Raw genomic sequence first — 21,589 nt, 5'->3', positions numbered from 1 at the left:
TAAAATGGTATTCCTGTCTGCCAACAAGTTTATATTAGGCACTATACTAAGTTCCAGGAATACAAATACAAGTACAAAGAAAAATAGTCCCTGTCCTATAATAGTTTACATCCTAGAAGTAAAGATATCATAAAAGGAAGATGAAAAGTGGCAGGGGTAAAGTATAGGCAGAGCCAGAGATATCCCAACCTGGCATAGGAAAGGAAATCCTACAAGGAATCCCAAGTACAGCCAACAGCCAGGAGAAAAATGACACACAGCTGGCCTGTATGTGTGCCTTAAATGGAAGTTCTAGAAGGAGTCAATAAATTGGTTAAGTATTTATTCAGAGACTTTTGTATGCCAGGCACTGTGTGAGTAACTAGGGATTCAAAAAACAAACAAAACAATGAAATAATCTCTACTCACAATGTATTTTCTTTCTATTGGAGACATTAAGTATAAATATGCAGCATAAATATAAAGTTAATAGATACATATATATTTAGATGATACAGTAGAGAGAGTCCCAGAGCAAGAGTCATGAAAATTCAACTTTCTAATATTCAAATCTGACCTCAGACAAGTGACTCTGGACAAGATTATTTCAATTTCCTCATCTGTAAAATGAGTTGGAGAAGGAAATGGCAAACAACTACAGTATCTTTGCCAAATGGGATTACAGAGTTGGACACAACTAAACAAGATGAAGGCCTGCACTAAGGTGATAGTTATTACTAGTTATTTCTGTAAGTTTTATCTCTGTTTTCCTACCAAGATTATTAGCTATTAAAAACACTTGAAAATCATAGTTTAAGTATTCGTTAGGAAAAACCAATTAAACATTTAACAAATATTTATTAAAGTTTCCAATAAGATCAGGGATGAAACAACATTGCCCACTATCACCATTATTATTCAATAGAAATGCTAGTTTTCTCAGTAAAAGAAAAAAAAGAAATTGAAGAAATTAGAGTAGGTAATAAGAAAACAAAATTATCACTTTTTGCAGATGATATGATGGTACACTTAGAGAGCCCTAGAGAAATCATCAGCATTTTTATATATCACCAACAAAATCCAGCAACAAGAGATACAAAGAAATTTCATTTAAAATAATAGTACATAATATAAAATATTTGGGAATCTACCTGCCAAGGCTAAGTTGGAACTATATGAACACAACTACAAAACACTTTCCACACAAATAAAGTCAGATCTAATCAACTGGAAAAATATTAAGTGCTCATGAGAAGGCGAGCTAATATAATAAAAAATGACAATACTATCTATATTAATCTACTTATTCAGTGCCATATCAAACAAACTCCCAAGAAGTTATTTTACAGATCTAGAAAAAATAATAACAAAGTTCATCTGGAAGTTCATCTGGCCCATCAGTTGGAGAATGGCTGAATAAGTTATGGAATATGAATGTTATGGAATATTATTGTTATATAAAAAACAATCAGAAATATGATTTCAGAGAGGCCTGGAGAGACTTATATTAACTGATTCCAAGTGAAATGAGCAGAACCAGGAGATCACTGTACACAGCAACAAGAAGATTATATAAGACCAATTCTGATGGACATGGTCCTTTTTAACAATGAGATGATTCAGGCCAGTTCCTGTTAAGATTCTTATAAGGTAATAAGACAGTGGAATTGATAGAGACAATAATTATCTAATTAACATAGTTCCGTATGATTAATTTCAAGGGAATTAATGAAAAATGCAAATGAAGGTGGCCTAGTTGTACCAGACCTAAAACTCTATTATAAAGCAGCAGTCATCAAAACCATTTGGTTCTGGCTAAGAAATAGACTAGTTGATCAGTGGAATAGATTAGGTTCACAAGACAAAGTAGTCAATGACTATAGTAATCTAGTGTTTGACAAACTCAAAGACCCAGCTTTTGGGATGAGAACTCACTATTTGACAAAAACTGCTGGTAAAATTGGAAAATGAACCATACCTAACATAGTATATAACATAAGGTTGAAATGGGTTCATGATTTAGCCATAAAGAGTGATATTGTAAGCAAATTAGAAGAACAAAGGATAGTTTACCTCTCAGATCTGGGAACAAGGAAGGAATTTGTGACCAAAGAAGAACTGGAGTACATTATTGAAAACAAAACTGATAATTCTGGTATTAAGTTAAGAAGTTTTTGTGTAAACAAAACCAATGCATACAAGATTAGAAGGGAAGCAGTAAACTGGGAAAAAAAAACTTTTACATTCAAAGGTTCTGATAAAGACCTCATTTCAAGAAAACTGACTCAAATTTATAAGAATTCAAGACATTCTCCAATTGATAAGTGGTCAAAGGATATGAACAGAAAATTTTCAGATGAAGAAATTGAAACCATTTCTAATCATATGAAAAGGTGCTTTAAATCACTATTGACCAGAGAAATGCAAATTAAGACAACTCTGGTACCACTACGAACCCCCTCAGATTGGCTAAGATGACAGGAAAAGATAATGACAAATGTTGGAGAGGATGTGGGAAAACTAATACTTTGCTGTGAACTGATCCAACCATTCTGGAGAGCAATTTGGAACTATGCCCAAAGGGCTATCAATGATTCAGCAGTATGGTAGCCCTTGTTGTAGTGGCAAGAAACTGGAAACTGAGTGGATGCCCATCAGTTGGAGAAGGGCTGAATAAGTTATGGAATATGAATGTTATAGAATATTATTGTTATATAAAAAACAATCAGAAATATGATTTCAGAGAGGCCTGGAGAAACTTATATTAACTGATTCCAAGTGAAATGAGCAGAACCAGGAGATCACTGTACACAGCAACAAGAAGATTATAGAAGACCAATTCTGATGGACATGGCCCTTTTTAACAATGAGATGATTCAGGCCAGTTCCTGTTAAGATTCTTATAAGGTAATAAGACAGTGGAATTGATAGAGACAATAATTATCTAATTAGCATAGTTCCATGTGATTGATCTGATCCTACAAGGAGATGTTATGGGCCAGAACTTGACAAAAGGTACTAAGTGGAATTGAGGAGACAATGTTTAAATCTAGTTTAGAATTGATTTAATCGTACAACACATAATGGTTTCCCAGCAATATAATGATTGGTGTGTACTCAGTGTACAGCATATAAGCAAGAAGCTCTCAGGGCCAGACACACAGCCCACTCTCAGAGGAGGAGACAGATTCATTTCATCTTCCACCTTTGTGCTGGCTGGAGGCTGAAGCTAGCAGGGGCAAAGCATTAGCGGCAGGAGCTCCTCGAACCAAGGAGAGAGATAGGCCTCTAAGAAAGCTCACCAGGCCCAAGGAAGGTCAAGACTTGAATGGAGACAATAAAGGATCTGGACTTTAACTCCTAGCTGAATTTGAGGTGATTATTACTCTGAACTTTCTGAAACTAAGACTGCCTTCAGAAGCCCTCTGAGAAACCTGCTCCCAGATAACTTTATATTTTAGAGAAGAAAATATTACAAGTTCCAATGATCTTGTGATGAAGAGAGCCATCTACACCAAGAGAGAGGATGACTGTGGGAATTGAGTGTGGATCACAACATAGAATTTTCATTCTTTTTGTTATTTGCTTGCATTTTGGGGTTTTTTTCTCATTTTTTCCTTTTTGATCTGATTTTTCTCATGCAGTACAATAATTGTATGAATATATACACATATATTGGAGTTAACCTATATTTTAGTGTATTTAACATATATGGATTACTTGTCATCTAAGAGAGGGAAGGGGGGGGGGAAATTTGAAAGACAAGGCTTTGGAAAGGTCAAGGTTGAAAAATTATCCATGCATATATTTTAAAAATAAAAAGCTTTAATAAAAAATAAAAATAAATACATTGAAGCAACATTGTGTAGTGGAAGGAAGCCTGAGTTAGAAGCCAAAGATCCTGGGTTTAAAACCCAGATCTAATTGGTACTACCTCTGTGACCTAGGATAAATCATATATTCTCACTGGGCCTCAGTAACCTCTGAGATCTAGCCCAGTTCTAAATCTATTATATAAGACCTTGTGTTAGCTTTATAATTTGAAGAATACAAACTATAAAATAGGGTCCTCACCTAAAGGAATTTACAGTGTTGTTAGGGAAGTAACACATACTCTCATATTACTGAACAATAAAAAGTAGTGGATAATAAGCACCACTCAACAATTAAGTACTTAATACAGTTCAGAATAGAGATATTATTGTAGGTTAAAGTAGTCAGGGAAAGCTTTCTGTAAAAGGCACCTTTTATGGGGTGACTGGCATTTGAATTTGTAGAAAGATGGGGAGAACAAACTGATGTGACCTGAGTGAACTCTAAAATTATGTAAAATCACAGAAACCAAGTTCCCTTTGATCTATAGCTCCAAATGGTTTCATATCCTCTCAGAATGCAATAAGCTGTACTATTCAAGAGCAAATCAAACTTCTATTGATCTTGTCAGGAGTCACAATCCCAGGAAAGATTTCACATTCAGTTGACAATTATCAAACTTCCCCTAGACTTACACATAAAATAGGTCTTCTAGAAAAATGATTCTTTGCAGATCCTTCTTCATTAAGAAAGATATGCCCACTAAGAGAATGTCTCCTGGTGTTTTTTAAACAATAAAGCCTCCTCTTTTGCCATAGCCTCTCGGGGTTAATGAATTCTTTTGTTTCCAAACTTTTCTCCAAGCAGAAGGTATCTCATTCATTACCACATCTCATCGTCTAGTGGCCCATTTACAGGATTCTCTGGCTGAGGTAAGCCCTCTTCTTCTGACTATTTCTATAGCAAGGGCAGCTCATACTCCTGGGACTTTGTTGAGTTGTCTGGGGCTCTACGCCCAAGCAGAGTTTTTTGTCCCAAGACACTCGGCCAGAAAACTCCTGTGACTTGACAAGGAAAAAACCCTTTCTTGGGGAGAGTTTTTGTCATATCTTTCTCTCTCTAGGGACACCTACAGAGAATGGAGAGCTACAGAATTGGGAAAGCTTGGGGCTTGTGGCAAAATGGGACTGCTTCCTTCCTCTATTCCTAAGGATTTTTCCTTAGACTGTCTCTTAAAAAATAGAGACAAATTCAGCTTGAAAGACCTCAAAACAAAAAAGCTCGTTTATTTTTGCAACACTCTCTGGCCTCAATATAAGTTAGAAAACCAGGAAACATGGCCAATGAATGGCCATGTTTATAGCACTATTATGTTATAGCACTATTAAAGAACTGGACTTATTTTGCAGGAGTCAAGGTAAATGAACTGAAGTTCCTTATATTCAGGCTTTCATGGGTCTGCCTCAAGACCCTGAATTAAGATTAAATTGCAGAATGCTGCTGGTCAAATTTAATGCAGGGGAACTGGAGATAGAAACCAATCCTTTAAACGACTCCCTTTTTTCCACTCTTTAGGGGCACAAGAAGTGTCTTGCAGCCCTCAGCAGGACACTTGCAAATTCTCTCTGCTCCTTTATCAAAGGCAGGACCTTGGATCCCATACTATCTGACTCTCTTCTCCTCCAGAGGCGGATTCTGGGATCATCCCACTTCTTAGCTCTTCATACACAATAAGTGGCACTCTTTTCTCCTCGACCCATTCCCTCTTGCCTCTTTCTGAGGCTGCCCTGCCCCCAAGCCTCAATCCTTCTCTTACTGGAAGCAGAACTTCTCTTCCTTCCTTTCAGGAGCCTGATTCTGCCAAAGCTCCTGCCCCACATCCTGATTTGGCTATTTCTTCTAAACTTTGCCTCTTAAGAGAAGCTGCCAACCCTCAGAGAGGAACACTTAAGAGTGCAGATGCCCCTTTCAATGCTGGATCTTTCCCAAATAAAGGAGAAACTGTGCAGGTACTCTAAGCACCCCACCAAGTATATTGAAGAGTTTAAAACCCTTACCCTCCAATATGGTCCTCCTAGAGAGATATTAATATCATTATCTCCTCTTACTGTACCATAGAGGAAAAAAGAGAATCTGGGATCTGGCCCAGAAGTTTGGGGATGACATGGCTGCCTCCTCCCTTACTAGATATCAACTAGGGGCAATAGTAGTCCCACTCTCAGACCCTGGTGTAATTACCAGGAGGGGAATAGAGATAGAGAGAGAAAGGACCACCTCCTTATCTGCCTCATTGAAGGCATGAAGAAGGGAATTAAGAAGCAGGTTAATTATGACAAAATTAGGGAGATCACGCATGTAGCTGAGGAAAATCCTGCCCTTTTCCAAGGCCACCTTGTTGAGGCTTTGAGGAAATACATTAATCTGGACCTCATTTCTCCAGAGAGGACCACTGTCCTTAGCATGCATTTCATCAACCAATCTACCCCAGACATAAGATGAAAATTGCAGAAATTAGCATTGGGACCCCAGACTCCCATGAGTCAATTATTGGAAGTGTCTTTTGGAGTGTTTAACCATAACGACTGACTTATAGCCAAGGAGGAAGATTGCAGGGCCAGGGTGAGAAACAAAGAGCAGGCTCAACTTTTGGCTGCTGCTATTTCCAAAGAACACAGGGGTTCATGCTTTAAGTGGAAAGGGCAGAGTGACTTTGCAAGAAATTAACCTTGGAAAAGACCCCCAGGCCCTTGCCCTGAATGCAAACAGGAAGGACACTGGAGGAGGGACTGCCAGGAGAAGTGTAGAGCCACTGCCTCAAGTCTCATCCACCAGTCTTCTCAGGATAGGAGTGACGGGCCCAGGGGTTTGGCCAGGCCCCATCTTACTCCATCACCACTGCAGTACCCAGGGTCACTTTAGATGTTGCAGATAAGCCCATTTCCTTTCTTTTTGATACAGGGGCTACCATTCGGTTCCCACTTGCCCTTCCCCCCATAAGGTGATGGGAATTGATAGGAGACACCAGAATTGTTTGGAAACTCTCCCTCTGCCTTGCCAGTTCAGGGACCTATTTTTTTTCACATTCCTTTCTAATTACCTCTTCCTGACACATCCTGCTATTGGGGTGAGACTTGATAGTGAAGCTGGGAGCCCAATTCTCCCCTCTCAAACCTCCAACTGATGTTTTTATATTTCTTTCAAGACCCTCCCATATTCCCTATGAAATCTGGGAGGAAATAGATTCTTCTATGTGAGACCAGAGAATCCTTGGAAGGGTGACACATGCTACTCCAGTCCTAATTAAGCTGCGAGATCCTAGTGTATTTCCTCATAGATGTCAATACTCAATTAAACCTGAGGCCAGGGTAGGATTGCAACCTCTAATTGAAAAATTCCTTAAGTTTAAGCTTCTGATTACCTGCCAATCTCCCTGCAATATTCCAATTTTTCCTGTTAGGAAATCAAAAGGTAATTTTTGCATAGTACAGGATCTCAGGACAATTAATGAAGCTGTCATTCCTATTGATCCCATTGTCCCTAACCCTTATACAATTCTCACTCAGATTCCACGAGATTTGCATAAGAACATTTTGCTTTTTGCTTTTGAATGGGCTGAGCCAGGAGGATTTCCCCCACCAATTGCCTTGGACTCTTTTGCCTCAAGGCTTTCATCAAGGTAGCCCACATGTATTTGGACAGTCCCAAACTAAGGACTTAAGGGAACTTGAGCTGCCTGATAGTACCATCATCCAGTACTTGGATGACATTTTCCTCTGCAGTCTCACCAGAGAGGAATCCCTAAAAGCAGCACCAATCCCTGAATTTTCTAGCCTCGAGGGGCTACAGGGTCTCCTTACCTAAAGCCTACATAGCCTGCCAGTCTGTCAAATATTCAGGCCACAATCTCATCCCTACTTCCCACTCTCTAACTGAGGAGAGAAAACAGACTATTCTAAGCCTCCCAGACCCTGCCTCAAAGAAGCAACTGCATACCTTTTTAGGCATGGCCAGTTTCTGTAGGATCTGGATTCCTAATTTTGGCATTATTGCCAAACCCCTCTATGATTCTATTCAAGGTAAGCTTCCTCTTGAATGGGGACCTGATCAGGCCAAGGCTTTTAAAACCCTGAAAGCCAAACTGATCTCTGCTCCTGCCCTTGCTCTCCCTAACTTAGAGAAACCTTTCACCCTGTATGTGGATGAGAGGCATGGGCAGGCTTTGGGGATCCTTACTCAGCCTCTGGGATCTGACCCCAGGCCCATTGATTATTTCTCAAAGAAGCTGGACTCAGTTTCCCAAGGATGGCCTTCCTACCTCAGAACAATGGCTGCCATAGCCCTTTTAATTGAGGAAGCCTCAAAACTGAACTTGGGTCAGTTATTAGAGGTTTTAACCGCCCCCCCCCCCAACAGAGTCCAGAGCATTTTAGAAGCTAAAAGGCACCAGTGACTTGCAATGGGAGGCTTACTAGATACCAAGCCCTCCTGCTAGATACTCCCAACCTGACTCTCCGAGTCTGTCACACTTTAAATCCTGCCACGCTGCTTCCTGACACCTCCTCAATCAGGAGAGATTATCCATAATTGAGAGGAAGCTCTAGATTCTGTCTACTCCAGCAGATCTGACTTAAGGGAAATTCCCCCTGAGAACCCAGATAGGGAGTGGTTCACATTTTTTTTGAAAATGAGGGGAGAAATGCAAACTACTCTGTGGTGACCCTTTATAGTACCGTGGTGGCGAAGCCATTACCTCCTGGCAGAAGGATAAGCTCATAGCTTTAACCAAAGCTTTAGAACTGGGGAAAGAAATGAGAGTCAACATCTATACTGATTCCAAATATGCTTTTCATATTTTGCATGCTCACAGAGCTATTTGAAAAGAAAGGGGCTTGTTGACAGTGAAAAACTCTCTCATTAAACATGCACAAGAAATTCTAAACCTATTGCAAGTTGTCCATGAACCCAGAGAGGTCTCGGTCATATTTTGTAAAGGACATCAGAAAGGAGATTCACTTCAAGCTAAGGGAAACAGACCTGCATATTCTTCTGCTAAAGCTGCTGCCTGGTCACTCCTGACTATGGCACCTTTAATTCCCCAGCTGCCTGATTCTTTTGCCCCTTCCTACAATTCACAGGAAAAAGCTCTTGCAGAACAAAGAGATACATCCTTTCTTCCTCTGGTTGGTTTCAAATGCCCTCACACCACCTCTTAATCCCAGAGTCAAGTCAGTGGAAACTGATCTCTGGTTCCATCAGGCCATGCACCTAGGAAGAAATGCTCTCCAAACCCTGGTGAAATGCATTTTCACTGGCACAAGCTGGGAGAAACGATCAGACAGGTCTGCCAGGCTGCCCAATCTGTGGGCTGTTTGTTAAGCCTCCACCTCTCCTGAAGTCAGTTCAGAGGAGAGGCATGTACTCTGTGAGGATTGGCAAATAGACTTCACACATATGGACCCCTCTAGAGGTTTCAAGTTGCTTTTGATCTTTGTTGAAACATTCACTAACTGGGTAGAAAAGCTTCTACCTTCCAATACTGAGAAGGCTCAAGAAGTATCTAAGTGCTTGCTGAAAGAGATCATACCTTTATGCCCAGCTCTTTATAGAACGATAACCTGAGGGCCTTTACCTCTCAGATAACCCAAGGGGTGGCTAAAACACTTAAAATTTCTTATCATCTCCATTCTGCCTGGTGTCCTCAAGCCTCAGGGAAGGTAGAAAAAATGAACCACACACTTAAGAGAGTCCTTACTAAACTCTGCTTGGAGACTTGAGAGGACTGGATAAAGAACCTCCCACTAGGACCACTTAGAGTCAGAACTGTCCCTTGGGAGACATTTAAGCTGAACCTTTTTGAACTTCTGTATGGGAGGCTTTTCCTAGCTACTGACATTCTTGTGTATTCGGAGTAACACCCTCACTCAGTTTGCTGCACAGCTTGGTGCCATTCAAAAGGCTCTCTCTGAAAGCACATCCAAGCATCCCTCTAGGGCCCACAGAGGTTCAAGCTCAGATTATCTCTCTTGTAAATCCCCAGGAATATGGTGTACCTAAAAACCTGGAAACCCCAAGGGTCTGACCCCCTGGGTGTAAAATGTAAAGGCCATACAAGGTCATTCTGACCACTCCAATAGCAATTAAACTGGAAGGGTCCCCCAGCTAGACTCATATTTTTGGATTAAAAATGCTTCTCCTGTTACCTCTTCTTCAGATGTCCCAGAGTACTCGGGAGAGCCCATAGAGGATCTGAAGTTTCTCTTCTGCAAGAACCCTGACAAATCTCTGGAGAAGGAAGGGTGAAACTGCCTATAATCTCCTTCCCTCCTCATCATGAGGACTCTACTCCTGATGCTCTCTCTTCAGCTTTTCTGGTTTTACTCTGTGGGCCCTCACCAGTGGGGTGATAACTTCCTGGTCAGACTAGAGAACTCTGTGGGGAAAGGGGGTGTCTAGGAAAGGTTAGGTGTGCCTTCACCATCCCCAGGGTGGCTCACAGATGTGACCTAATGCATTCTTTGCAAAGGTCCCGTTCCCACATGTCACCATCTCCTCCCTGGACCCTTTTGTACTAGCCAACCCCCAGGGGAACTATTCTGTCCCCTGCTTTCTGGCTGGGACAGATTTCATATTTACCTATCACCACACTACAGAGACAGTGGTTGTCACCATCTCCCAAAATGGCCAGGTTTATATCTTTGATGTTGGGACATTGACCTGTATCACCAAAACTGTGGGTGCAAGTGAGTGAGATCTCTTTCATGCCTGCCGCAATTTCACCTGGACAACTTGCACTAGCTGCACAGGTGGGTCACAGGCCAGGTGCATTTATGATTATGCACCTCCCCAAAGAATAACTATAGGGAACACATTCTGGGGTTATCCTGGCAAATTCACAATGCTTCTACAGCACCTCCTTTGAAGCTTCTCCATAACATCCTAAAAACTAATATTCCAACTGATAGAATGCTATGTGACTACAATCATCCATGGGGGCAAGCAACCAGGAGACTGCTACAAAGTCTGACCTCAGGTCCCACATCTGTGCACCTAAGGTATATGCTTTTCTCTGTAAAGTAAGTTCTCCATTCCACTTCAATGTCTGTTAAGGGGCCTATTAAGAGAAATGCCTCTGATTAGGACCCTCCCCCACCTGTAATTCTCTCCATCTGGTGCTTGACCCCTTTAAAGCACTATGGTCCTGTACCCTTGGCTACTTAATTACCCCTTTCTCTGTATACAATGCCAGCATCTCAAACACAGCCCCCACCCCTTCAAGGAGACAAAAGCAGGGATTTGGGGAAAATGTTCGGTGGTACTTAAAGAAAGGCACTGAAATGCTAATTCCCTGGGTTGGATATCTGGACCATGAAAGCTTTCTCTCCAACTTGACAGCCACAATCAACCAGCTGGCCAACAAAACTGCACATTCTCTCAGGGAAATACAAGAGTCCCTAGATTCTCTTGCTAACATAGACTTAGATAAGGAAAGGCCTTAGATTACCTCCTTGCCTCTAGTGGAGGTGTCTGCATTCTGGTCAACACCTCTTCCTGCATGATATTAACAATTCAAAGGAAGTTGAGCTAGGCACTGAAAGAATCTTACAGAAGGCTGGCTGGATGCAAAATATTCATGAGCAACTTCTTATGTCTTCCCAGTCCTGCTCTGGCTATGGTCTCTCCTAACCCCTATACTAACTCCACTTCTAATTATCATATTTTTGCTCATATTCAGCCCCTGTATTTTCAGATTACTTGTGAGATTTGTTTCTTCTAGGCTTCAAGCTGCAAATTTTCAACTTCTGCGACCTGGGGCTCATAGAACAACTCTTGGGCAAGCTCAACATCTGCTAGATGCTGCAGCTGCTATCTTCAGATATTGTATCTCTCCTTCAAGCATGACCCCCCATTAACATAGGGACAGCTCTACAATCCCTCTCAGTTGAAGAAACTTCAGAAGAATAGAGACCTCCATCCTTTTTCCAAAAGAATTTGGGGTTAACTGCTTGAGGGGGGAGATGATGCGGGTGAACCAGAGTTCACCCTGAGTGAACTCTAAATTACATAAAATCACAGAAACCACGTCCCCTTTAAACTATAGCTCCAAATAGTCTCACATCCTCTCAGAATGCCATAAACTGTGCCATTCAAGAGCAAATCAAATTCCTGCTAACCTTGTTGGGAAGTCACAATCCCAGGAAAGATTTCACATTCAATTGAGAATTATCAAACTTCCCCTAGACTTACACATAAAATAGGTCTTCTGGAAAATGATTCTTTGCAGATCTTTCTTCATTGAGAAAGATATGCCCACTAAGAGAATGCCTGGTGTTTTTTAAACAACAAAGCCTCCTCTTTTGCCATAGCCTCTGGGGTTTAGCAAATTCTTTCTCTTCCAAACTCACATCTCCAAGCAGAAGGTACCTCATTCACTCATCACCACACCTCATCAAAACTACATAAGCAGTGTTAACAGAGGCAGCAACATGTTTGTGGTGAGGCAGAATAACTCAGATTCCCATCTATATGACGTTTTAAGGATTGCAAAGATTTCTTAGCTCATTTGCTCCTCAGAAGAACCCTTTGAAATAAAAGCTATTTATAGCCATTTTACAGATGAGGGTCAGAGGCTCTTATGTAGAGTCATCCTGCTACTATGTAGAATTTGACAAGTTTACCTGTTGGTAATATTATATACATTACTCCTCCCACATTCTGATCTAGGTGGTCTGGCTTTCTTATGCAGACAATCGTTTCTTATGCAGACAATATGCTGCTTCTTTCATACTTTTGCCCTGGCTATCTCCCATGCCTAGAATACACGACTTCCTTAACTCTCCCTGACATTCTTGTTTTAATTTGAGAAACCATCCTCTACCCAAAGCCTTTCCTATTCCCCTTCCCCCAACTCCCATCCCCTATTTCTTTGTATTTAACTAGTCTATATATTTGTATTTATTAACTATACATATAAAAATAAATATATACCTATGTTATATACCTGGTTGTTTCCTCCATTAGAATGTAGGTTCAAGGGCAATTAGATTGCATGGTGAAGTCAGGAGGACCCGAGTTCAAATTCAGCCTCAGACACTTAAAGACTACTAGCTAGCTATGTGACCCTGGGCAAGTCATTTAACCCCAATTACCCAGCAAAGAAGAAAAAAAATACGATGTAGGTTCACTGCAAGTAAGGGTTATTTCATTCTTTGTTTTCATATTCCCAAATATAAGACTGAGAAACATAAAGTTACAAAAAAAAAACCATAGATGAGAAAAACCAGAAGCCTAGAAATGGAAGTAGTCTCTAAGAGGGGAGCTCTTGAAACCGGTTGAAACTAAATAAAACTAGTCAGAACTAGTTGTGTGGTTAAAACAAAAACAAAACTGAAAGTAGGACAAAGGTCATAGCATGCTCACTTGCCTCATAAATACTAACTTTTTCCCAGGCTCATCTTAATGGTCATACAATATATAGTGGTAGGGGAGACATATTAAGAGATATATATTTCTGGAAGATAGGGAAAAAATGTTAACTTCATCACTCCAGTCACTGGGGAGATAAATGGAGGAGGGCTTTGTAGGGATAAAAGGCTATGCTCTTGTGGCTGTAAAATATGTTCATTCTGAGTTTTCATACCCACTCCTGCAGGAATGTATTTAAAGTTTAAACTGCTTCTCTCATCCTGAGTTTGTTCATTTACTGCATTCTTATTGGGATTCAGAATTTTATTTTTAATAAGACTGGGCCTATAATAGGTGACTAATAAAAACCTATTTGGAATAAAGAAGGGAACTCTCAAAAAGAGGAAACTTAAGAGTACCAATGCTCTTCAGTATCTTCTCTTTAACTTCCTTGTCTCAGGGAATTGCCTAGATCACTGAGGAACTAAATGAATTGTCAGGGATATGTCATAAACAGGACTTGAGCCCAGATCTTCCTGGCTTAGCAGCCAGATTTTTATTTAGAACTCCATGTTACTTCTCTTTGTATTACTATTATTTGTTTCCCAAATGTAATATTTTCCTGATGACAAAAAACTCATGAAGAAAGGAGCCATTTGCCCTTATAGCAAGCTAACACCACACTCACACTAACAGCTAACACACTCACACTCACAGCTAAGCCTCACTCACACAGCCCAACCCCTTAAAGATGTAGTTCCATCTTTGTAAGAAACGCATAAAGCATATCTGAGTTTTTCCTTTAGTCAAATATATCCGTGCTCTAAAACCTGAAATTAAGGATACTTGGGATGAGCAATAATTAAAATGTTAGAAATCCTAACGCCAAAAATGAATGAGTAATGACTGTTGGCTGATGAATAGGATCTTTGAAAGATACTGCCTTGCAACACCAGATTGTGCTGTTCTCTTCTTTTCTAAAATATGATCGTTCTCTGGGAATAGATTTCTCGCGGGGCTTCTGGAGGCAGCCTTAGTTTTAGTTTAGATCAATATTTTTTTCAGTTTAGATCAATAATCACCTCAAATGCAGCCAGCTGTTAAAAGTTCAAATCCTTTATTGTCTCTTCCAAAATAGCCTGGTTTCTTTGAGGCCTATCTCCCTCCTTGGTTCCAAGAGCTCTTGCAGCTTGTCCTTCGTCACTTTCAGCTTCAGCTTCAGCCTCCAGCTCTCTTTGAGTCTCCAGTTCTGAATCTCCTGACTGAATTCTGGCTCTGTCAATCTCCCGAACTGACTCCTCACTCACTCCTGACTGAGGCTCTAAGAGTTTCTTATATATGACCTCTTAAAGGTGTGAACTCAAAGGCTGACTCCTCCTCTGAGAGAGTGGGATTGTGGGTTCCTGACTTGTGAATCTCCGGGACTTGTGAACTCTAATGTGTGAACTCGAAAAGGTGTAAACTTAAACATTGTTTCTATCAATTCCAGTGAGTTAACACTTTGTAAGGATTCTAACACCAGATGGAGAATTTGGGCAACCAGCTTGTTGCTATGGAACAGCATACAGCCATCCTCAAACCACACTATCAAATCCATCCAAACACAGCTGTGAAAAGAGTCTAAGAAGGTAAGACCAGAAGCATTAGTGAGCACTATGCAAGAATGAGAACTGTCACAGCATAACAGTTCACATCAAATGATTTAAGACAAAACTGATCAAATGTGGAGCTCAAAGGGACCTTAAAAATCATCACTCTAGTCCAGCCACAGGCTTAGAGTAATTCAATTCAGTAATTTAACAAGGATAAGTATATACTAAGGATAAGCATCAAGCACTGCATTGTGCCAGATGCTGAGAATACAAAGACAAAAATTATTATTTCTGCCCTCAAGAAGCTTATGTTCAACTAGAATGGGATAACTGATAGATAAGTAAGTACAAACATATATGTGGAGAAATTTGTATTTTATCCTAGAAATAATAGGGAATCACAGAAGTTTCTTGGGCAGGGAGTTGACATGATCACAACTATGTGACTTTATGATAATTTCTATGTGGGAAATGGAGTGGAGAAGACAGAAAATAGAGACTATTTCAACAGTCTGGGAAAAAGGTATTGAGGGTCTGATTGTTGTAGGGTGGTGGTATGAGTAGAAAGGAGATGGATATTAGAGTGATTGAAGTAAATTGATAAATTTTGGCTAATAATTGGCTATAGAGGATAAAGAAGAGTGAGGAGTCAAGGCTGAAGAAGTCAAGGTTACTGGATGAATAGTGGTACCTTAACAAAAACAGAAAAAAATAGGAGGCCTCATAAATTTTAGGAATTAAGTAGAAGATATGAGTTCTGGTTTTAGGAACTTGAAATTAAGATGTCTATGGAACAATTGGAACAATCAGATGGAGATGCTGAGAAGAAGGCTGATTATATGGGCACAGAAAAAAATCACTATTATCATAAAGCTATAATACTAAAAATGAGGGAGAGATACAATATACAACCAAAGTAATTCTAACAGGACCTATTGCTATTAATGCTAAAAATGGGAAGATGGAGAAGACATTGATACATATCATGAAATTTTCATATAAAATATTATGAATATAAATCAACTGTCATTGCAAGGAAACTTAAAATTTCTAAAAAGCCACTTTTGCAAAATGCATATAAAAAAGAACAGAACAAGAGATTATATACAATTGATTATATCTGAAAACTTTTAATTATTTTCTGATAAGCTAACTCCTGAACAAAATCTGATTTATTCCCTTAGAACTAAATCTTCCTTCTTGATTCTATGACTTCTTCAGAATCTGGGGAATTAAGATGATTTCTATCTTTAAGTACATAGTTAAATGTAAACTTTATCTTGTGCCTTTAAATTTCTATTACTCAATTATTTGGCACCTAGCTTGTTTTGAGTGTGGTGCTATTATTGGTAAGGCTGTTCAAAATATTTTTGCATAAATAGGCCTTCTTTATCCTACCTCATTTTCTTCTCCCAAGCTCAGTTTATATTTTTAGGTTAAATCATTTTATTTTTTTTAATTTAATTTTATTTAATAATAGCTTTGTATTGACAGAATCCATGCCAGGATAATTTTTACACAACATTATCCCTTGCAATCACTTATGTTTCGTTTTTTCCCCTCCCTCCCTCCTCCCCCCCCCCCCCCCCCCGCGATGGCAAGCAGTCCTATATATGTTAAATATGTTGCAGTATATCCTAGATACAATACATATTTGCAGAACCGAACAGTTCTCCCGCTGCACAGGGAGAATTGGATTCAGAAGGTAAAAATAACTCGGGAAGAAAATCAAAAATCAAATAGTTCACATTCATTTCCCAGTATTCCTTCTTTGGGTGTAGCTGTTTCTGTCCATCATTTATCCAATGAAACTCAGTTAAGTCTCTTTGTCAGAGAAATCCACTTCCATCAGAATACATCCTCATACAATATCGTTGTCGAAGTGTATAATGATCTCTTGGTTCTGCTCATCTCACTTAGCATCAGTCCATGTAGGTCTCTCCAAGCCTCTCTGTATTCATCCTGTTGGTCATTCCTTACAGAGCAATAATATTCCATAACATCCATATACCACAATTTACCCAGCCATTCTCCAATTGATGGGCATCCATTCATTTTCCAGTTTCTAGCCACTACAAACAGGGCTGCTACAAACATTTTGGCACATACAGGTCCCTTTCCCTTTTTTAGTATCTCTTTGGAGTATAAGCCCAATAGAAACACTGCTGGATCATAGGGTATGCACAGTTTGATAACTTTTTGGGCATAATTCCAGATTGCTCTCCAGAATGGCTGGATTCGTTCATAACTCCACCAACAATGCATCAGTGTCCCCGTTTTCCCGCATCCCCTCCAACATTCATCATTATTTTTTCTTGTCATCTTAGCCAATCTGACAGGTGTGTAATGGTATCTCAGAGTTGTCTTAATTTGCATTTCTCTGATCAATAGTGATTTGGAACACTCTTTCATGTGAGTGGTAATAGTTTCAATTTCTTCATCTGAAAATTGTCTGTTCATATCCTTTGACCATTTATCAATTGGAGAATGGCTTGATTTTTTATAAATTTGAGTCAGTTCTCTATATATTTTGGAAATGAGGCCTTTATCAGAACATTTAATTGTAAAGATGTTTTCCCAGTTTGTTGCTTCTCTACTAATCTTGTTTGCATTCGTTCTGTTTGTACAAAGGCTTTTTAATTTGATATAATCAAAATTTTCTATTTTGTGATCGGTAATGGTCTCTAGTTCATCTTTGGTCACAAATTTCTTTCTCCTCCACAAGTCTGAGAGATAAACTATCCTATGTTCCTCTAATTTATTTATAATCTCGTTCTTTATGCCTAGGTCATGGACCCATTTTGATCTTATCTTGGTATGTGGTGTTAAGTGTGGGTCCTTGCCTAATTTCTCCCTACTAATTTCCAGTTATCCCAGCAAATAATGAAATCTTATCCCAAAATTTAGAATCTTTGGGTTTGTCAAACACTAGATTGCTATAGTTGACTATTCTGTCTTGTGAACCTAACCTTTTCCACTGATCAACTAATCTATTTCTAAGCCAATACCAAATGGTTTTGGTGACTGCTGTTTTATAATATAATTTTAGATCAGGTACAGCTAGACCACCTTCATTTGATTTTTTTTTTCATTAATTCCCTTGAGATTCTCGACTTTTTATTGTTCCATATGATGTTTGTTGTTATTTTTTCTAAATCATTAAAATATTTTCTTGGAAGTCTGATTGGTATAGCACTAAATAAATAGATTAGTTTAGGGAGTATTGTCATCTTTATTATATTCGCTCGGCCTATCCAAGAGCACTTAATATTTTTCCAATTATTTAAGTCTGACTTTATTTGTGTGAAAACTTTTTTGTAATTTTGCTCATATAATTCCTGACTTTCCTTTGGTAGGTAGATTCCCAAATATTTTATGCTATCAACAGTTATTTTGAATGGAATTTCTCTTTGTATCTCTTGCTCTTGGATTTTGTTGGTGGTGTATAAGAATGCTGAGGATAGGTTAAATCATTTTAAACAAAAATTCTTCCACTACACATTTTGCTTTTCTGAAAGGTTGAATTAATTCACAACCCCACAATCAGTGTAGTTTCATAGCTGTTTCGCCACAATAATATCAGAACTGAAATTAATCATTTTTCATTATTTCTGAAGAGGCAACAGGACACAGTGAATGGAAAAACCAGTCTCAAAGCAAGGAAGACATGTTTCCAAGTTCCACAGATAACAAAGATTTACTTTGATCTCCTAAGCTTAACTTCTATGTACCCAAGGTAACTAAATTAGCATAGATGTATCTGTACTAGTAGAAGGAGTTCCCTATATCAGTAAAATCACAGATAAATTGCCTAGTCCAAATTCTTTCATTATCTTTGCCAATTGGATTGAAGTCATAATTAGGGACAGCTTAAGTGGTAGAGTAGATAGTCTAAAGCCTCAAGTCAAGAAGACTCATCTTACTGACTTCAAATGCAGCCTCAGACACTTACCAGTTATATGACCCTAAACAAGTCACTTAACCCTGCTTGCTTCAGTTTCCTCAACTATAAAATGAACTGGAGAAGAAAATGGCAAACGATGTTAATACCTTTGCCAAGAAAATCCCAAATGAAGACATGAAGAGTTGGACACTGCTGAACAATGAACAAAACCAGAAATGTAATAGAGCTGCTAAGTGGTATGGTGATTAGAAGGAGTTAGAGTCAGGAAAATCTGAGTTCAAATCCATTTATACTAACTGCTTGATCCTGGGCAATCCATTTAGTCCCATTTGCCTCATCTGTAATGTAGTGTAATGGAAACACACTGGAGAGAGAAATAGCTCCAATATCTCTGTCAAAAATAAATAAATAAATAAATAAATCCCGTGGATTCTGTCCATGGTGTTGCAGATGTGACTGAACAATAATAAAAGGGTCATAATTGTTTTTATTTTTAATTTTCCAATTAATTTACAGATGCTGAACAATACATTCATGTGAATATGAATATTTATCTCTATTCTTTTAAAAACTACTTATTCATATCTTTAGACTGCACAAACCTATAAGAACTAATTTCTACTCATAAATTTGCATCAACTCCTTATAGATTTTGGACGCCAAGCTTTTGTCAGAGATATTTTATTAATAATTTATCCCAGATTTTTTGTTTCCCTCTTATGATAGATGCAATTTTTTCTGTTGTGAAAAACATTACATTTTTAAATAATCAAATTCTTATTTTTAAAAACATTTCATTTAAGTCACAGCTGCTTCAGAATTCATACCTTGCCCATAGTTTGAAAAAGTTCATTATCTTCTGATTTTTAAATATATCTAAAATTTTAAAATATTTGGATTATACGGAATATTATTGTTCTGTAAGAAATGACCAGCAGGATGATTTCAGAGAGGCCTGGAGAGACTTAACATGAACTGATACTAAGTGAAATGAGCAGAACCAGGAGATCATTATACACTTCAACAACAATAATATATGAAGATCAATTCTGATGGACATAGTTCTCTTCAACAATGAGATGATCCAAATCAGTTCCAATTGTTCAATAATGAAGAGAATCAGCTACACCCAGAGAGAGAGCTATGGGAAATGAGTGTGGACCACAACATAATGTTGTGCCACAGTTCTCTTTAATTGTCCTGACTCAGTTCATTAAGAATTAATGGTTCCCACACTTGGGCGCCAAATGTGATGACCACATATTTAAAATCAGCCGGAGTCAGGAATTCAGGTTAAGGGAAAAATCTTCAATCTTTATTCTCAGTAGAAGTGAAGAAGGATTGCGATAGCAATATAGGCAGCTGCGACAGGAAGCCAACTAGCAGAGAGGGATCGGAGGTGAAGGGCAGTTGCAATAGCAATGCGAGCAGCTGTGACAAGACACCAGCCAGCAGTCTCTCTTTCCGCTTCCCTTTCCACTCCCCTGCCTCCACCCACCAAAATCGTCATTTCCTATACAACACATCAGGACTTGCACAAAGAGTGAGCAGGGGCTATTTTTTCTCCAAGCTTATATATTAATAGAGTATGGTCCAATTACTATTTAGCCTCACATGCTTGGGACCTCAGTGCATCAACTCGAGCCTCAGCCCATTACATGTTCCAAATTACCATTGAGCAGAGAAATGCAAATTAAGACAACTCTGAGATACCACTACACACCTGTTAGATTGGCTAAGATGATAAGAAAAAATAATGATGAATATTGGAGGGGATGCGGGAAAACTGGGACACTGACGCATTGTTGGTGGAGTTGTGAACAAATTCAACCATTCTGGAGAGCAATCTGGAATTATGCCCCAAAAGTTATCAAACTGCATACCTTTTGATCCAGCAGTGCTACTACTTGGCTTATACCCCAAAGAAATACTAAAAAAGGGAAAGGGACCTGTATGTGCCAAAATGTTTGTGGCAGCCCTGTTTGTAGTGGCTAGAAACTGGAAAATGAATGGATGCCCATCAATTGGAGAATGGCTGGGTAAATTGTGGTATATGAATGTTATGGAATATTATTGTTCTGTAAGAAATGACCAGCAGGATGAAACAGCAGAGAGGCTTGGAGAGACTTACATGAACTGATGCTAAGTGAAATGAGCAGAACCAAGAGATCATTATATACTTCAACAACGATACTGTATGAGGATGTATTCTGATGGAAGTGGATTTCTTTGACAAAGAGACCTAACTCAGTTTCAATTGATCAATGATGGACAGAAGCAGCTACACCCAAAGAAAGAACACTAAGAAATGGGAAAAAAAAAAAAAAAAAAAAAAACATGTCTAGGCCTGCTTGCCATCTGCAGGAGGGGATGGAGGGAGGGAGGGAAAAAATAAGTGCAAGGGATAATGTTGTAAAAAATTACCCTGGCATGTGTTCTGTCAATAAAAAGTTATAAGTATTTAAAAAAAAAAAAAAAAAAAAAAAAAAAGAATGAGAGCCACTTGCTCTAAGGTTATAAATTGTTAATATAAGATTCAAGATAAGATCAGACTTCCTGGCTCCTAACTCTTTCTGTCCTGAAGAGTTTAATGGCACTACCCCCCTCTAAATATTCCAAAAGATAAGCCTATCTGGGATATCTCATTGACATCTTTACTTCTCTTTATTCAGACATCCTGATTCTGGCTTCCTAGTATTCCTCCCTGTCAGAACCAGATTGATAGTCCATTCCCCCTCTCAATGTTCTGACTCCGCCCCTGCCTTGGTCTACACCTGTACCTGAGCCATTGAGAACTCACATTCAACACTGGATGCTTTGAGAGGAGCCTGTCTAGTCAATTATACTCTCCAATTAATAAAATATTAAAAACTCTCTAGTCTCTATCTTGCCTCAGTTT

General features: G+C 39.0%; 1 protein-coding gene across 1 annotated transcript in view; it reads right to left on the bottom strand.

The window, feature by feature from the left end:
• Positions 1 to 21,589, bottom strand: part of GDA (guanine deaminase) — a 111,727-nt gene that overhangs the window by 60,825 nt on the left and 29,313 nt on the right. The gene's annotated exons all lie outside the window — the stretch shown is intronic.

The sequence above is a fragment of the Antechinus flavipes genome, chromosome 1 (genome assembly GCF_016432865.1).
Source record: "Antechinus flavipes isolate AdamAnt ecotype Samford, QLD, Australia chromosome 1, AdamAnt_v2, whole genome shotgun sequence".
NCBI lineage: Eukaryota > Metazoa > Chordata > Mammalia > Dasyuromorphia > Dasyuridae > Antechinus > Antechinus flavipes.
This window is presented reverse-complemented; position numbering and strand designations above follow the sequence as displayed.